This window comes from Scleropages formosus, chromosome 22 (genome assembly GCF_900964775.1).
Source record: "Scleropages formosus chromosome 22, fSclFor1.1, whole genome shotgun sequence".
Classification (NCBI taxonomy): domain Eukaryota; kingdom Metazoa; phylum Chordata; class Actinopteri; order Osteoglossiformes; family Osteoglossidae; genus Scleropages; species Scleropages formosus.
Window position 1 is genome coordinate 3231182 of NC_041827.1, and position 16893 is coordinate 3248074.

Consider the following 16893-nt stretch of genomic DNA (forward strand, 5'->3'; position numbering starts at 1 on the left):
AAAAAGTGAAGTTGAAAACCAGGTCCTGAAGAGCAGAACTGTACATCTTTAAATCCAGGCTTAAAACCCACTTGTTCAGAACCATTTCTACACAACACATATGCATTATCTCTTTTTTTCCCCATAATTTATCTGAATATCATTTTCTCTTTTCCTGTTTTAGTCAGTCTTTGGGGAACACAGCAGGTTAATTATTTATGGATCGACTGTTATTCTTTTATTGCGTTAATGTTTTTAAATGTTATTTTTGTTGTTTTATGCTGCTGTTCTACAATGGATTTAAATTCCGATAATTTTTTTAAAAATTTCCTTGCTTTAGAGTTGAAACCTGAATATATGAATATATTTCTTCTACATTCTTCTACAAGAGCTTTTAGAAACTGTTTTTAATTGTACTATTTAATGTAAAGATAATTGATTATTATTATTATTATTATTATTATTATAATACCATCATCCTAATGCAGTTCATGTCTTTATTGTAATTACTCGTAATTATTTGTAATCCTGCAACAACCCTTTGCTGAGCTGTTTGTAAAAAATATCCTTTGCAATAACAGAATAGTAGTCCAAATCACAGAATCACTCAAAATGATATGATTTGTATCACTTCAAGTTGTAAACCAATAGATAAGACTTTGCTTTTCCAGCTTTTGTCACATTCTTTAAAGGTTTTTGTGATGTAGAGCTGATTATTGTGACTGATTGTGCTTTTTATTCACATAACGCAGCACTCCTTATGCAAGGGAACCCTATATTTATGGTTATTTATACTATACTTACTTATTTGACAGCACTGCAGTCACTGCCCTCTGCTGGCTGATCTAACATTTTACATTTTCATAGTTACAATTAATCATTTATCTGATACTTTTCTTCAAAGCGCTTACAATGTTAAGCTACTTACAATTATTTACTCATTTATACAGCTAGGTAATTTTACTGGAGCACTTTCCGGTTAGTACCTTACTCAAGAGTACTACAGTTGGAGGGATTTGAACATACAACCACCTTCCAGTGTAGAAGTGGACACTTTAGCTGTTAGGCTTACCTACTAGTCTTCATTCTGTGGATCCACCTTGTGACCAACCAGGACAATGAGCCTGTAGCCTAAACTTCTGTAAACACACGATACAATCATTGTTAACCTGAAGCAAGCAGTATATTTGTATTTTGAGAGATTTTGGCCTTTTTTCCTCGGAAGTTATACTCTGATCGTGACTCCAGGATAGGCAGTGAGACACATCACCTTACCCTAAAACGAATGCAACGTCACAGGCAGCAGCGTCTTAAGTGTGTATTATGTGTACTGGGGCGGGGTGGAGGACCACAACAGATGCTGACCTTAGGGGTCATTCTCATTTGCCTAGTCAGCCACCAAGGTGAGGGGGCTGCAGTGTTTCATGCCGTTTTCACACTTGGTGGGATTGGAGGGCCATGGAAGCTGGTGCTGCGGGCGTGAGGGGGTGTTGTCCTTGGTGGCTTGTTGTCCACAACATCAGAAATAAAACCTGGCAGGCTTGGCTGTAAAATTCCCACTGGGTGCAGGCCTCTGACCCCGTTGCCATGGCGACAGGGAAGATTACGGGGACTCCCGCTCTGAGGGACCTGTCAGAGAGGTAAAGACCCCAGATGCTTTAAGGCCCCAATTATGTGATTTGGTGGGGGGGGTGGGAGCAGCAGCTTTGTTCCACCCTGCAAGTGCTTCGAATGAACATGGTCCCCACACACTTTGAAAGGCCACTATGCCACAGACAGACCTTGTCCCCCAACAATGAATTGGCCTCGTACCCCAGCCGGGCAGACTGCCCTCCGCCACTTCCCTACTTTCTTTGTCTTGCTTTCACTGTTTCTCCGTTCCATTCCTCACAAATGCAAAATTCTTCCAGCCCTGGTCAGCCTAATTTAAAGGCTATGAAATGGTTTAAAATTAATAAAATCATACAACAGTCATTCGTTATGACAATTACAGTTGCAGAGGTTTCATCTGTGACTATTTATAATGGAATACAAAAACAGATGTTTTCCTGTGTCTGTTAGCCACTCACACACGCCCATGTTCTGCTCCCCCAGCAACACTGACACAGGTCGCCATAGCTGCATGATGGTTTTACCCCCCCTCCTTGGACTCTCTGCTTGAGCCCAGCTGCTTATAAACTGCAATTTGTTCCTCAATTTAACAGCAGCACCAGCATGGGCCCCCGCCAGTCAAGCTGGCCCCTTGTGGGGGACTGACACATGAGGTCAGCGCTTTGCTCCATGACCCCCCCATCTTGAAGCGAGGCCATGGAGACTGTGCCTTAGCCATACATTACCTGTAGGCACTCACTGCCGTAATGTAAAATAAAGCAGTACAGTTTACTACATAATGTTGCACAATGAAATGTGTTTGAATTATCTCTCCTTCTTTGTTTTGGTAAATGGTGTAGAATTACTAAAAAAATCTAATTCTTATTTCTCCTGACACACAGTTTTATATTATAGTCTAGTCTGGCATTACATAATAAAGATGTAGAGGGAATAAAAATCTAAGTCCATAAACATTAATTCCAAGAAAAATTATTTTTTTTTTAAAGATTAAATCAGTCATATCCACACACACACACACACACACACACTGTCTGAAGCAGGGTTGCGGCAAACCGGAGCCTAACCCAGCAACACAGGGCGTAAGGCAGGAGGGGGAGGGGACACACCCAGGACAGGACACCAGTCCATCACAAGGTACCCCCAGCGGGACTCAAAGCCCAGACCTACTAGAAAGCAGGACCTGGCCAAACCCACTCCACCACTGCGCCACCACACCCCCTCATCACTCATATCCTTGAAGATGAAATGTTTGGTCTCAAGGTTACAGATTTGAATCGCACATGCTGCTGCACTACCCTTAAGCAAGTACTTATAAATAGGTAAATAATTGCAAGTCGTTGAATATCGTAAGTTGCTTTGGTGAAAATTTTCAAATAAATGTAAAAGCTTCATGGCAAAGCTCTACAAATAGGTGCCAGACCATCATGAAGTCATTCATAACTTAATCATTTTTATCCGTGATCCTGGTGTCTTTAGATTTGTTCACACTTCGTCCATCAACATGGTCCATTTTTACTAGAAACCTGAGGTTAAACTTTTTCTAAGCTGAAATTAATCCACTCATGGAAACAAAACAATTTACTCACAACCACACGCCATATTGAAAACCACAATACACAGATCACTTTGTTCTTACCCTGTGCACTCTGATTGTTCTTTCACCTTGGGCTGTATTTACACTGCCTGCTAAATAAATCTCCTCCCTCGGCCTTGTCATAGCCACCCATAGATTCAAGTACCACTGCTACACTGATGATACTCAGCTTTTCCTCTCCTTTCCATCTGGAACATCACTGCCTGCCTGTCGGACATCTCTGCATGGATGTCTGATCACCACCTCCAACTCAACCTCTCCAAAACAAAGATCCTACACCTCCCAGCTGGTCTGTCTTCCTGTCATGATCTATCAATCAAACTGGGCAACTCCCTCATCTTGCCTACCTCCTCGGCTAAGAGTCTGGGAGTGAAGATTGACTCAGGTCTGTCTTTCTCTCAACACATCGGAGCCACAACCTGGACCTGCAGTTACCTCACAACTGATTCTGCCCAACTCCTTGTCCAGGCCATGGTGATATCCCACCTGGAATATTGCAACTCTCTTCTGTGTGGCCTTCCTGCTACTGCCATCAATCCTCTACAGCTCATACATAACACTGCTGCACGAGTTGTGTTTGACTTGATGAAGCGTTCCTATGTATCTCCTCTACTCGTTTCTCTGCACTGACTTCCCCTATAGCTGCCCGGGTCAAATTCAACACCCTGGTTATGGCCTACAAAGGAATCAATACAACTGCTCCAAGATACCTACGAGATTTGATCATCCACTACACTCTTCTACTTTTGCCCACTTAGTGGTCTCACCCATGAAAGGTAAAGCACGGAGGTTCTCAGTTCTAGCTCTGTTGTGGTGGGACGACCTCCTCCTCTCACTCAGAACTGCTGAATCTCTGTCCACATTTTAAAAGGGTCTTAAAACTCACCTCTTCCAGACTCACTTCACCCATGATCTCTTAAGTTCATGTGAGCTGTAAATGTTCATTCACTATAACTTTAAGATGATGCCCGGCTAAGGCTTTACTCAGCTACTCCTGTAATGTAACGTAAATGTTTATATGTGTCTACAAAAAAAAAAAAAATAGGAAGGTGATTAGGAATCGTGGATATTCGGATGAAGTTTTATGCAGCTACTTGTGTGATGAACATTGGTTCATATGGTGAAAGAAACAAACTGTACTTAAGAATTGCGCATCTGCCTCTAAGTCTCTCTAATGTAATGAACACATTGTATTTTTTATGATATGTACATCAATTTGGAGAGAAGCATCTGCTCAATAAGTACACTGTCCAAAACCACTTGCCCCAAGCAGGGTCACAGCAAGCCAGAGCCTAACCCAGCAACACAGGGCACAAGGCTTGAGGGGGTGGGGACGCACCCCAGATGGGATGCCAGTCTGTCACAAGGCACTCCAAGCAGGACTCGAACCCCAGACGCAACATAGAGCAAGACCCAGTCAAACCTGCTACGCCACCGCACCGCAATCCTCTCTATGTAAAGCCACATTTGTCATGTTTTGGCTTTTAGTGAAGCTGTGTGCCTCTACAGATATTACAAGAAAAGCATTCAAATTTACTGCGCTCTGAATGTACAACAGACACACAAGTGGAGTAAAAGTTACATCTCTGAGTCACTTGCTGTACAACAGGTAGAAAGTACAATTCAAGTGGCTCTTTACTCCATCATAGCTCTCGTTTTCCGCATGAAGGAGCAGCAGAGCCTCTCAAAAGCAGTTTGAGCTCCCCACCTTGTGGCAGTTGTACCTTACTGCTTCTGCGCCTTTTTGTGGCCCTCAGTGGTTCATTGATGGTTCCGTTCTGTCCCCTACAAAAGTCCCTGTGTGTCCATTTCAGTTTGGCCACAACCACAAATCCAGCGGGTTCATGCCACTGACACCTCTGCTGAGAAGACTCTTTATCATGTTCAGAATGTTTAACTCGGCTTTTTCCAGAGTGTTTGTCACCTAGCTTTCTCTTGCTCTCTAAAAAATTAAGGAAATTATACCATTAGATAAACATAAGGGCACTGAACAGGTTGTTTGCATTTATTCATTAATCTGACACTTTTCTCCAAAGCAATTAATAATGTTAGGCATCTTACACTTATTTACCAATTTATACAGCTGGGTAACATCAGTGGAGCAATTCACACACACATTGTCTGAAACTACTTGTCTCATGCAGGGTCACAGGAGCCTAGCAACACAGGGCGTAAGGTGGGAGGGGACACACCCAGGACAGGATGCCAGTCCATCACAAGGCATCCCAAGCAGGACTCGAACCCTAGACCCACCAGAGAGCAAGACCCGGTCAAACCCACTGTGCCACCGCTTATTTTTCTAGAGTACTCTTCTGACGCAGTGACACGGAGCGCTTTAACACAGGCATAAGGCAAGAAAAATAAGTAAAATCAGAACAAAGAAACAAAGACAGTTGACTACAGATGATCATAATATACTGTAGTACTTTTATAGAGCTATAAGTATGCCTACTGTCCTTGGAGGAAAGGAACAAAAGCTTCCAACCTAAAAACTGAGGGAGAAAAAACCTCCTGGGGTCCAAGGGCCAGTGGCTGCCCACCCCTCTAGGCATTCTACATTAAATAAGACGTCTAAGCCAGTTTTACAAGTAATAATTATACTGTTGCTGTATGGTAGCTTGAATCCCTAGCTCAGCATGGTACATCTCATCGATCATGGCAGTTGGTCATATCTTCAGCCAGCATGGGGGTGCGTCTGTGACCACCGGCCGGCCTCCTTAGCTCTTATGTAGAGAGAAAATGCTCAACAAGAAGAAATACAGTAGTTAGTAATTTGTAACTTAAACAAGGAAATTTAATTTGCATTGCTGTAGAGGTGGGAAAAACAAACACAGCCAAGTGGAATTACATTTCGAGGTGGAATACCTGAGTAAACATGTAAGTCTTTAGTCTGGATTTGAAGATAGAGACAGACGGGACATTTTTGACAGTAACTGGTAGAGTATTCCACAGTTTAGGTGCTCTATAACTAAAGACGCAACCTCCTACTGAGGTCTTATTGATCACAGGTACTTTAAGGTAACCTGCATCCAATGAACGAAGATATCGTCCTGGGATACAAGAATCAACAATCTCACAAAGGTAAGCTGGAGCAATGCCATGCACTGCCTTACAGGTCAAAAGTAGGATTTTATAATTCGGTACCTTGCTCAAGGGTACTACAGCTGGAGGTGGGATTCGAACATACAACCTTGGGATTCACTACAGTACCAGGTCTGTACCGTGAAAAATGAAGGTGGAGCACACATTTCAGAAAACAAGCACTTGATGAAAGAGGTAAATTCTGATAGAATTTTGAGGTATTTTACTGATTGGGTGGGGACAAAAAGACCAGAAAAAGAATAGTTCTAACTTCTAGGTTTTCAAAATAATTTTTGAAATTATTAATTTAAAATGTGTTCTCCTCCTGTGCTCTTTAAACAAAGGGAATGTTAGAACAGGCAGCACTTATTGAGAATGAAACACACACTATGCCACTAGAGGACAGTGCCGACTAGTTTGTAGTACTTCCTTTCACTCCAGATCCTGCTAGTCTTCTCTTACCTTCTACAAAAAGAAAAATCTGGGCTCACACTGGCACACACACCTCCGTCACAGCAGAAGGATAACCGTCACACAGAGAGCCTGAAAGGGATGAGCAGCAACATCTTCAAGGTGGTATCAGTGTGTGTGAAAGAGAACTCCCAGAAAATCACTCCACTTTAAGAACACTTAAAAGGAAATTTTCCCTCTCTTATACTGTTGATTTTTCCCTCCAAAATCTTAGGATCAGTAAACCTAGGTATGGAACTTGCAGGCTGAATTTTCAATTAAAAAATATTCACACATTTTAAATATTGTGAAATACATGAAAATATCCCAGAGTTAATGGAAAACCTGAGGCTGAAAATAAGTCAAACTGGGATTTGATCCTAAACCCTGATGCTTAGTGCCTTCAGTTGCTCCAGCAGGTGATTTGAGAACTGGAAGTCACCGCATGGAGGACCTCTTCATCTTTTTTGACTTCACCAACAGAAGAAAAGAGCAGACTGTTCGTCTCTTCCATGCAAATGAAGGGAAATGAAGGGAACAGCTCATTAGTACCTCACCTACAGGTAAGTCTCGAGTAGCTAATTCGACTGTGGATCTGGAGGAAGTGGGATCCTTATCATCTCTCTGTCTTACTTTCTCTCCCTGTGTCTCCAGGTTAGTTTGATTGCTGTAGTTTGATGACTGTAAGTCTCCATGAAAAACTCTATTATTAATACATACACTCTCTCTCACACACACACACACACACACACTGTCTGAAACCACTTGTCCTGAGTGGAGTTGCAGCAAACCGGAGCCTAACCTGACTATGCAGGGCATAAGGCTGGAGGGGGTGGGGACACACCCAGGATGGGACACCAGTCCATTGCAAGGCACCCCAAGCAGGACTCGAACCCCAGACCCACCAGTTGTACATTGTGTGCTGCTGCAGCTCAGGTGAATTTTCCTCTGGGATCATTCATTCATTCATTTTTTTGGGCATGAGGAAGGTGGAGAAACACTGCTGACAGAGATCCAAGACTGCAAGGTACACACACACACACACACACACACACACACACACACACACACACACACACACACACACACACACACACTTTCAGAACCGCTTGTCCCATATGGGGTCACAGGGAACCAGAGCCTACCCAGTAACACAGGGCATAGGGCCAGAGAGGGAGGGGACACACCCAGGACAGGACACCAGTCCATCGCAAGGCACCCCAAGCAGGACTCAAACCCCAGACCCACTGGGGAGTAGGACAATGGTCCAACCCACTGCGCCACCAACTGCAAGGTAAAGAAACAAAATATACATTTAGACGTTTCGACATAACAAATATTGTTGTCAGCAGGATTGCAGACATGTCACAGCATGTGTTTCATGTGCTTTGTGGCCAGTCGATCCATTGCCCCATTCAGAGGAGTGTTGCCCGAGTGTCATCGGGTTCCTCCAGAGCAGAGTCCACTGGAGATGCAGACTTGTGTTGACAGCTATAAACATGGTGCATTTTGGATAGGTATCCTTATTAAACTAACACATTAGGTTGCCTCCAGGTACCTCCTGTTGGACTGTTGTCATGATGTCAGCATGTTTCCATAGATGCAGCTCAGGGGAAGAAATAACTTGAAGCAGGAACAAGGAACAGAAACGATACATCATGAATGTCAGGCATCTTTTGGAAGATACGAACATAAGTTACGAGCAGAAGTTGAGGGGGACTCAAAAATATTAACGATGGTACTGAAATGTTGGGAGCAAATCTGGTGTGCTCCCCCTCGATTTAACTGTGTCATGATACATCACTTGTTTGGTTGCAGCTGGCATCATATTTTTCAGCCTCAAAGTTAATGTGTCTTTGAGGGAAATGGCACGTTCGCCATGAGTGCCTCTATTATCATTTTGGCAGGACTTTTACTGTGCCCTTGACTCAAAACATTTTGAAATTAAAGTCCAGAGTTTATTTATTAACATAATGCAGGCTGATTCTGTAGAGGTCACACAAGGACCTGTGAACACAGATTTGATTTCATACCACGGAAGAATGTAGAATACTTTATTTTGGATTTGTTTGTGTTCTCTTATGTCTTTGCTGTCAAATGCATTGCCCTTGACTGGCGAGGGCTGAGGACAGGCTCGTTGCCCATTATTTTTGTCCACTCCCCACCTGACAGCTGCCATCCCTGTGCCCTCTGCTTGTGTTGCTACCAGGGGATAGAGTGGTGATATCATCTATCAGAGTCATTTTGCACAGAGCCCACCAGTTATCCTGAGCAGTTACGCACACGCAAAGGTTAGCACGATTTTCGTACGTTTTAGGGTGTGGTGTTTGGAGAACACCAGAAGGTCCATTTCTGGGGAATATCCAAGATCCTCCGGTCCTGGTCAGCTCGGTGTTGGAGAGCAGAGGGTGCAGAGATGTACATCGCTTTGGAGAAAAGCATCTGCAAAATGAATAAATGTAAATGCATGTGACTGTTTGTTGTAGCTGCATTCCATCGGGACACTTGGACAGTAGCAGGATTGGCTTGATATTAGGAGCATGAAGAACAGTTGGCCAAAGCACCATTCTACATATGACATGAAAGTAAAATTTTTCCAGTTATGTGCAATGGGTGCTCAGTTATGTTGTCTTTCCTGTGAAAGTTCCAGAATTGTCCAGATTCACCCTTACAGTTGCTGGAATAAAACCTCTGCTAAAGCATACGCATCGCTGTGTTCGCCAATTCCATGACACAATGAGCTCGTGCCCAATATTGTCAGATGGCTGGACATGGCTGGCCAGTGCGGTGGCTGCACCGATGGGTAGACAAAGAGAGATGCACATGTCTTGTCCCCTATACTGCTTTTTACATGTAATCTGTAACATTTTAAATGCATAAAGACAAAGAGCTTTGGACGATGTTGCGAATAAATCTCTTGGGGATCCTACTGCAGCAGCGGTAAACCTTCTCAGCACAGTGACAGTTGGGTGTCCAGAGCATTGTAAGCACAAGTGGAGTTTCCAATCTTTATGATGTTGTTGGAGTCAGAGGTTAAGTTAGTGGTGAGACCTAGTGCCCTTCCAGGACCTCCCACTAAGATGTTCATTCTCCAGCAGCATCAGGAGCCAATTAAGGTGGCTTCCAGGGGAGAACATGCTGATTAGTCCATCACCCAAACACCACCGATTGCCAAAGACAGAAAGAATGGCACCCTCAACATGTGGGAACTGCACAGGTTCCCGGTTAAGTTAAAACATTCTAAAGGGCAGGCGGGAAATACTTTTATACTGGCAGGTGTGAAAAATATTTGAGTATTCAAAAAAGTAATATCATGCTTATTGAACATCAGTAAACAATCTAAATATTATTGGATTTCTCAGGTTTAATGAAATGGATCCCATAATTATGCAACTTTCAGAAATACACTTACTGAGAACTTTATTAGGAACACTATAGTAATACTGGGTAGGGCCTCCCTTTGCTCTCAGAACAGCCTCAATTTTTCATGGCATGGATTCCACAAGATGTTGGAAACATTCCTTTGATATTCTGGTCCATGCTGACATGATTGTGTCAAGCAGTTTCTGCAGATTTGTCAGCTACACATTCATTCTTGCTGTGAATTTTCCCTTCTTCTACTAGATTCAGGCCTGATGACTGGGAAGAGCACTGAAGAACACTGAACTCATTGTCATCTTCATGAAACCAGTTTGAGATGACCTTTGCTTTGTCACATGGTGCATTATCATGCTGGAAGTAACCATTAGAAGATGGGTAAATTGTGGCCATAAAGGGATGCACATGGTCAGCACCAACACTTAGATAGGCTGTGGCATTCAAGTGATGATTGATTGGTATTAACAAGCCTAGAGTGTGCCAAGAAAACATCCCCACACCATTACACTACCACCACCAGCCTGGACTGTTGACATAAGGCAGGTTGGGTCAATGGACTGATGTTGTTGATGGCAAATTCTGACCCTACCATGTGTGCTACTGCTATGACTGAATGATTAGGTAGCTGCATGAATAAGCAGGTGTACAGGTGTTCCTAATAAAGTACTCCATGAGTATATGTGTTCTTTTTGTTTTTTTCTCCCATTCGGCAATTCATCTAATTCTTAGCCAGTTATCCAGTTGTGATGTCTCTCCAATGACATACAGCACTCTCAACAAGTGAGAAGTGAATGCAAGCTCACACTTCCTCCACCCACTTCTGTCCAAACTGTGGGCTGCAGGCTTCATCAGGCCACATGACATTTCCACAGAAAAATGGGCCTGTTTCATACACAACCCTGATAGTTCACAATTTTCTGTAGGTGTCACTTTGCACAATGACTTGGAGAGAAGCCTAGCCACACTCCCATGGGAATATAGGTTAATTACTGCTATAAGGACCTTGTCCCAGAAGATGGATACAGTGTTCAAATTAGGGTTCCCATTTGAGCTGCTCAGCAATGCATAGATACACTCGTGAGAAGGCCCACATAATAAAATATTTTAAATTGTTCATTGAAATGCTTCAGTAAATTGTCTCCTCTGTCCTTTTTTGATTTAGCTGGACTCGGTTCCCCTTTTCCCTCGGAGTGAGTTATGACCCGACTTTGCCATGGGGTCATAGGGCTGCCGATTGAATCCCAGAACTAAAAGGACTGTTGGAGACAAATTAGATCGGTCGACTAGAAGAGCAGCACAAAATGTTATGTCTGCTGTGCCAACAATTTAGACGTATTTTTGAGGGACCATGACCTCATATTCAACTTCTCACAGTGTGTCATCGGTAGCAGTGATGAATGCAGGAGTCGCTGCTTCTTATTGTATGCATTGTTGAGGTGTCCTTCATTAAAAGGACTGTTATGAAGAGTATGTGTAAGAGTAAGTAGTATAGAATGGCACTACAAGACAACTGGAAGTACCAGGTGATACGATCATGGGGTCCTTGGGGTTGGACAATCAATGAGAAACCCAAGACAGTAAATAGAACAAAATGAGTCAGAATTTGTAAGGCAAGGCACAAACATGTAGGCCTAACACATTTGCATTTATTCATTATATGACACTTTTCTTCAAAGCAACTTACAATGTTAAGCTATTGTTTATCCAATTGTGCAGCTACATGATTTTACTGAAGCAATTTAGGGTAAGTATCTTGCTCAAGGGTACTTGGCACTGGAAACTGGCACAGTTTGTACATTGGGCATTTGTATAGTGCAGGGGTACCTCACAGACAGCACCACCGCCAGTGGGATGAATGGTGGCGACAATTCTAAGCAGCAAAAATTTACAGTGGTTAATTTATTTTAGGAGGGTAACATTCTTTCAGGATGCCACATTGCTGACTACACCGCTCCTTGCAAATGTGCGGCCTTCAAATCCATTTGCTTCAAAACTCTTTTTTTCAGGAGTCTATTGAGTTAAAAATAGTTCATTCTATTTTTTCCCAACATGTGAGTTTTTTTTGCCAGTATTTCAAAAATGAAGTTTGGTAAAATGTACAGCTGTCTGCATAAACCATTTATATGCAGATTTAGAGCTGGGAGATTTAATGACCTAACCAAAATATTTCAGGTGTGTTGTTTTGCTTCTAGCAGGATTCACCATATAAATAACAATATTTACATTTATTCATTTACTAGATGCTTTTTTCCAAAGCAACTTACAATTATTTACCCATTCACACAGCTGAGTAATTTAGGGTAAGTACCATGCTTAAAAGTGCTACAGTTAGAGGTCAGACTCAAACCTTCAAACCTGGGGTTCAAAGGCAGCAGCTCTAACCACCACACCAGCAGCTGTCCCACAGTAATGCATCTATAATTGTGGTAAAGGAACTATACAGATACCCATTATGGTAAAGGATACACAATTTATTGCATATTGATAACAAAAACACACTAAATCATATTCCTTAAAGTTGCCCTGTCGTGATCAGAATAGCCGGTTAGCATGTAAATAAACATGTTACCTAGCAGTTATAAAGACCATTTGAGACCTATATTAGGTCATATTAGAAGTGCTGGGATAAAAATCATAGGTGTGTTTCAATAATCCCTGTGGAAAACGGCTGCGGGGTGTCAGGAAGAAATGTCATCACCATCAGTCAGGTAGTGTCATGAAACAGCAGTTCTCTACAGTACTATGAGAAAGTAACTTTAAGCAGCATGTCCAGAGCTCAAGTGGATCTTCATTGCATCTGTGAATACAGAGCCAAAGGAATCTTTGTAGAGTGAAACGCAGCCCCCTTCTGCTACCGGAGCCTTCGGGAACCTGGTATCCAACCCATATTACTGGCTGTCATCATTTTCCCAGCTCCCGTTGGAGGAAGGGGGACTAGGACCGAACCCACATGATGCTCAAGAGTCTAAAATTGCAAGTCACTCAGGGTGACCAGAAAGAGCAGCACAAGTTGTTCCAGACTGTGACACAGCTGCCGCAATATTTATAACTTCCATTATTGTGGAGAATGAAGAAAAAGATGCTCATAGTCTCCATTCCACTGCCTTGTCATAATGACCGAGAGCACATCCTTGAACTGGAGGCCCCCAGAGCCTGTCAGAAGGTGTGAAACTGTGTGCTGTTCATCTTCCTGCTGCACAAACAGCCAATTCAAACCATGCACAGGGACCTTTCCGCTCTTGTTTTACCACGTCAACAGGAACAGGTTCACCCTGTTCCAATAAACTGCTTGTTTAAAGTGATGGTCACAGAAGGTTCACCAAATTAACAGGGTGTGAGGTAGCAGCAGGTGGATGGAGGTAGTGTTATTACACTAATTTATTTAGCAGACCCTGTTCTCCAAAGTGACTCCCAAAAACACTGTGTAGTACTATCGGCACACACCCTATTCACCAAGGTGACTTACGCTGCTACATACACTACTTACAATGGGTCACTCATCCGTACATCAGTGGAACACACTCTCTCTGTAACTCACACACTATGGAGGAGCCTGAACAGCATGTCTTTGGACTGTGGGAGGAAACCAGAGCACCTGGACCCCCACTGAGCAGGGATCAAGCCCATGTTCTTTCATAGAGCCCAGGAACTGTGAGACAGCAATGCTATTCACTGTGCTGCCCAAAACCACTGTTAGAAACAACAACTTGAGGAAACCAAAAGGAAAAGACACAAAAGGGATCTAATTACAACCAAACAACAACAGCCCCACATCAATCCACAATCCATTTTTTTTAATTCTTTCTCAAAAATCTACTCTACTCAGGATGTTATTGTCCACACCTTGCATTCATCTCCTCACCAATTATGGTTGATGGTCCAGATAGTGGACAGTAGGATCTCAAATGATCTTAGTTGGCTGGTCTGTTGCTTGAGTCTGGAACTGTTGCCTCAACACACCAGAAAATCACATTGGGTGCAGCAAAGTCCCATAATGAGCAATACCGCATGTATTAAGAATATGCAGAATAATTAGAATTTGCATGTGGGTTAGTATGCATTTACGTGATGCTTTTCTTCAAAGCAGCTTATATTGTTAAGTTACTTCCCATTATTTACCCATTTAAACAGCTGTGTAATTTTACTGAAGCAATTTACTTTGTTCAGGGGATATTGCAGCTGTAGGATTCAAACCCGCAACCTTTGGGTCCAAAAGCAGTAGCTCTAACTACTATGCTACTAGCTACCTCATGGGCCTTCTTTACTGACTGTATTCTAATTAAAGGTGTAACCATTAACATTTAGGTTGTAATAAATGTGTAGATGGAGTACTGAAGGAGGTCATACTGAAACATACCGATGGATGAACTGGTCCAGCAACTCTTCACACTCATTGTATTCTCGCACTCTATCTCTCCAAGCCTTACAGCACTTCTGACTTCATGGCCACAAGTTTTGAAGAAATTAAATATCGATTTGCTGTGCCTGCAATCTCTCCTTGACCGGGAAACAATAAATCAGTCATGGTCAACAAAGATTTTTCAAACAAACTGGGCAAACAAAGTTGTGAAGTCATCTTTGGAGGGTAATTATTACAGAGAAATAGTCCACATCCATGTTACTGCTCACATTAGCAAATGCATTCAAACAATCGAGGGTCACAAGACGCTATAATCAATCTGACAATCAATTAATTAATTCACATTGTGGAGGCAAAAGGAAAAGGGCTGAATTATATGTTTTTTGCAATATATATTTATTTTGTACAAATGTTTTGCTTTGTATATGATGACAGTGTGAAGATATTTTACTGGCTACAGTAATATTTGTGACCCGCAGGGACACTGCCACTCTAATGCTTCAATAGTCAAGTTCCCTGTGCGTAAAGATAATGATTTTATAAAGATCATTTTACAAATGGAAAGGCCCCTCTGTTGCCCTTGCTGTCTCCACAAGCCTGTTGACCTGCCTTGGCTTCTCTTCACTGCTGTAACCCCTGTCTGGCAAATACAAGGCATCCAAAAGCTGAAACCCTGCAATGAAGGCCTATGTGTCTCGAAGAGCACTTTCAAAAAAATTGAGGTGACATTTCCTGTGCCGCTCCCTGTGGTGCTTTTCATGGGAAGGCACCTGGTCTGCAACACAGGGGTCCAATCCCTTTCCATGCAAAGCAACTCGCAGCAGCCAACATTCATCATTTATTGATGCGTTCACGGTTTAATTGGATCATGGGGAACGGCCTTGCCCTTCTCGCTCACAGCAGGCTCACCTAAAAATGGTTACCTGCGACTAAATTTAATAACAAAATTTGCACCTCCACTTATCATGCTGCTAAATCTTTTACCATCTTGCGTTTCTGCTGGCATCTGCGTGTGCCGTCTTGCCGCAGAACTTGGGCTTGGCGGTGATGAATGGTGTGTGGGGTGTCTGTGCTATTCAGCACTAGCGCGGCCCCGTGAGCGAAGGCCGGGCTGGAAATTTCGAATCAGGAGGAAAAACTGCATGCTGTCTCAAGCCTAGGAAGGACAGTCTACTTAGCAAGATTTTTTAGAGCACGCTATCCTCAGGGAGGGAAAACAGTACAGTACAGTACAGTACAGCAGACTGTAGAGTTTCACAATAAAATGAATTGCTTTATATATTGTTTATTTGCAATGGCGAACAGAGATATTTTAGCCGAAGGCTGTAAGAACATGTCTTTGCTTGGGATAAAGAGCTAGATGCTCCTGTAGACTTTTTCCATACAAATTCATTAGTGCCTTCCCTAGAAGACATGAGGGGTCAGGTGACGTGCTATAGGAGCCTCCAAGTGCCGATTTTTGGTCAGTATGAAGAGGGTTATTTGTGGATCCCTGCCACACGTTTGGAAGCCGGTTTTGGGAAGGAAGGGAGATGGGTTGACTTCTTGAGACCAATCAGCCGGACAAAAATCTCGATTTGTGGGTTCGAAAGGAACCTGGGCACTGGGCCACAGAATTGATTTATCTGAAATTTTCTCCAAAGCAACTTATGAAGTTAAGCTACTGACAGTTATTTACCCATTTATACAGGTGGGTAATTTTACTGGAGTAATTTAGGGTAAGTATTGTGCTCCAAGGTACTACAGCAGATCCAAAGGCAGCACCTCAAACCACTGTGCTATTAGTTGCCCCTATTCACATTCCCATTCACACTCACAAAGGCACGTCACATGCAAACTAAAAAAAGAGATATGCCTATCAATAGTACATAGATTTTACACTGTGAAACTGAAGCATGACGGGTACAAGGTCGAATATTGGGGAAATGGGACAGCAAGGAATTGAAATAATCACTGACCTCTCTGATAAATTTATTTCCACAGGCCTTGTCAAGCTGAGGGTGCGCTGCTCAGCAGACAAGGTCAGAACTCTGTGCAGACTCATTGCTTTTGGGCAGCATCCATCCTGGTAATTACCGTACACATCTGAGCAAAAATTTGATCCCAAAAAATTCATGTCAGCCTCCGAAGTGTTGTGTGGACACCTGGCTTCAGATAACAGTCTTCGGTTTAACTTGGGTAATTAATTGTATGGTTAGCTATAAATTAAGCACAGCGTCTCCAAGAATTCATTGTGTTTCTTTCATTTGTTACTCAATGTATTTTTCCGAATCTAAAGCAATGTTTTCCCACTTATTTATATAACTAATTGTCTGAAGTCAATAACAGATCTCCTCCCAGATTCTCTCTCTGTTTTTGGTGGAAAAAGGGCTGTGCTGTGTGTGCCTCTCTGCAAGCTTCCCTCAGAGCAGAGGGAACAACCACACTGTCTGCGTATTGT